This window comes from Sinohyriopsis cumingii, unplaced genomic scaffold, assembly GCF_028554795.1.
Source record: "Sinohyriopsis cumingii isolate HCF-2022 unplaced genomic scaffold, ASM2855479v2 utg002479l, whole genome shotgun sequence".
Lineage (NCBI taxonomy): Eukaryota > Metazoa > Mollusca > Bivalvia > Unionida > Unionidae > Sinohyriopsis > Sinohyriopsis cumingii.
This window is the reverse complement of record NW_028316224.1, coordinates 780,001-782,500: the sequence shown is the minus strand read 5'-3', so window position 1 is coordinate 782,500 and position 2,500 is coordinate 780,001. Positions and strand designations below refer to the sequence as shown.

Sequence of the window (2,500 nt, the reverse complement as noted above, 5' to 3'; positions counted from 1 at the left end):
ATATATATATATATATATATATATATATATATATATATATATATATATATATGAAAGAAATAATATTTTCAATCTTTCTGCACTGTACTGATTTTCTGGTTGAATACTAAAAGTAAGTTTAAATATATATAAGGAGTTTGCAAATTTTATAAAAGTCAGCTTGCCTAGCAAGTAGTAGGTCAATATGATACAATGTAGAATTTAAGAAAATGTCATTATATGTATTGAAACGTTTGTTTCCTTTGTATCTGTTGATATCTAAAATCCATATCCCAATAATTAAAATTATCCAAGACTATATGTAAATAATACACGTATGTATGTATGTATGTACACACACAAACGTATATATATATATATATATATATATATATATATATATATATATATATATATATATATATATATATATATATATATCACAAAAGACACACACATATCTTAAAACACCCTCAGCCACCCAGGATATATATATGATCCGTTTTTACGAGATAAACTTATTAATTCAGTATGGTATAATTATCGAGTAAGATCAGTAGAGTTTTTGCCCTTGTTTGCAATCGTTATAGGATAACGCGTTAAAAATAAAATTACACAGAAGTACAATTAATGTTAATAGCTGATAAAGTTATGCGAACTTTGTTGCATACTCTCTCTCTCTCTCTCTCTCTCGTGTGTCAGTATGATAAAGCAAGAAGAAAAAGGAAGAACAGTAAAGAACATATATAAAAAGGTTTATTGAAACAGCGTCTCATCATGGTGTGGGCACCACGATGCATAGGGATAAATAAAAAAGCGAGTATTCCATTACTTTTCACTTCATTTGATATGCATCCATATGACACAGAATGCTCTCGGTGAGTACAGGGAATCAGATAAACGTCACTGTGCGGGACTAGGTATAAAACATTTATTGTAGTTTTAATTGTAAATTTTTCGGGCATTTAAGTAGAAATTAAATGATTTCAGTTCTAGTGAGAACAACATTTCGACTGTAAAACATAATTTGTTGTCTTGATGCGTTTTCAAGACTCTTGGGCTGATTAGTCACACATCTCTTCAACGTTTCCGATGTACAAATGTTTGTGTGCAGTATAATATTAGTAACTAAAGTGTATACTGATTCAAAGTTCTAATCCAAAAGAAGCAAAACTGGCCTCAGATACTCATATTTGTCACTCATCCATTTTCTGACCCAGATAAGGGGAGAATTCCATGTTGAAATTGACTTAAAATGCAGATTCAGGACATTATTGTTGTTGTTATTATTATTATTATTATTCCTCTTTCTGTCCTATCATTTGGTTAAAATAAGCGACACCGGCCTATAAGCTAACTTTAAAAATAGGGTCTTATCAGATTTGCAAAGGATCTCTTCTTGCAACTTGTAGAAGTTAACGTTGTGGAAATACAGAAAGTGGAAGCATGGAATATCTATCTAAACTTACTGTAATCAAAACAGAATTTTATAACCCAATTTATTTAGCCAATGGCCCATATTTACAGTATTCGCTACAGGATGCCAATTTTCCCACTGGCAGACTGAGGCCCTGCTGTAAAAGAAATCAATCAATCAATAAATTAATATAAAAAATTCTCACAATTCATACATTCCATATTTATCAATCAATTAGTGAATAAGAAATACCACAAATAAGTACCCAAAATGAAAGACATTGATCGCATATTTTGCAACTCTGCGCTAGAGACTACACCAGGAATATATGAGAAGAAACTTGAAGGAAGTATTTCGACGTGAAAGGAGGCAGCTTGTTGTGGTAGTAAAAGTAGAGGAAACTGGATAAATTGAACCGAATTTGTTAATAAGAAATACTGGTCATCTATGATCGCATATTCCAGTAGTAAGGATCGAAACCAAGAGCAGAGAAGTGCAAAGCAACATTTGCTATATTCAGGTCCTATACTTGATTTTTTTAGGATCCGAATTATTGAAGAAAGTTAAGGAAAAAGAGAAAATGAAAGTCGAGAAATTGCTCTATTCATTATTTATATTGAATAAAGTAAATTTAGTTACAATAAAAGAAAGAAAGAAAAACTTCAACTGTTTTTAGTTATAAAAGAAAAAAAAAAAATTAGAGTCTACAGCACCCGGTATTCCCAGGCGGTCACCCATCCAAGTACTAACCGGGCCCGACGTTGCTTAACTTCGGTGATCGGACGAGAACCGGTGCTTTCAACGTGGTATGGCCGTAGACACAAGTGTGTGTAAATTTAAGACTTATATTCGCTTCTCTCTTCACCGTTTCCGATGTACAGACGTTTACGTTTATGTGCCGTGTAAAATTAGTAATTAAAGTGTACTTATTAAAACTTATATAGATAAACTGCCTTCATACATTATTCAAATTTGTAATTCAGGCATTTTCGGACTCGGACATTAGTTGCTTAACCGGAGGTTTACACCTTCAAATGGACTTAAATAACAATGCATTTAAACGAAGATTCAGTTCATTTTTGTTGTTTTTGGGCATTATTATTA

The 2,500-nt window shown here is 31.6% G+C and overlaps 1 non-coding gene across 1 annotated transcript; it reads right to left on the bottom strand.

Annotated features, from left to right (window-relative positions):
- Nucleotides 1-2,097: 2,097 nt before the first annotated feature.
- On the bottom strand, nucleotides 2,098-2,216 carry LOC149770619 (5S ribosomal RNA). Its single transcript, XR_016418616.1, has one exon. It is a non-coding gene; the product is annotated as a 5S ribosomal RNA (ribosomal RNA).
- Between the last annotated feature and the right edge of the window lie 284 nt (nucleotides 2,217-2,500).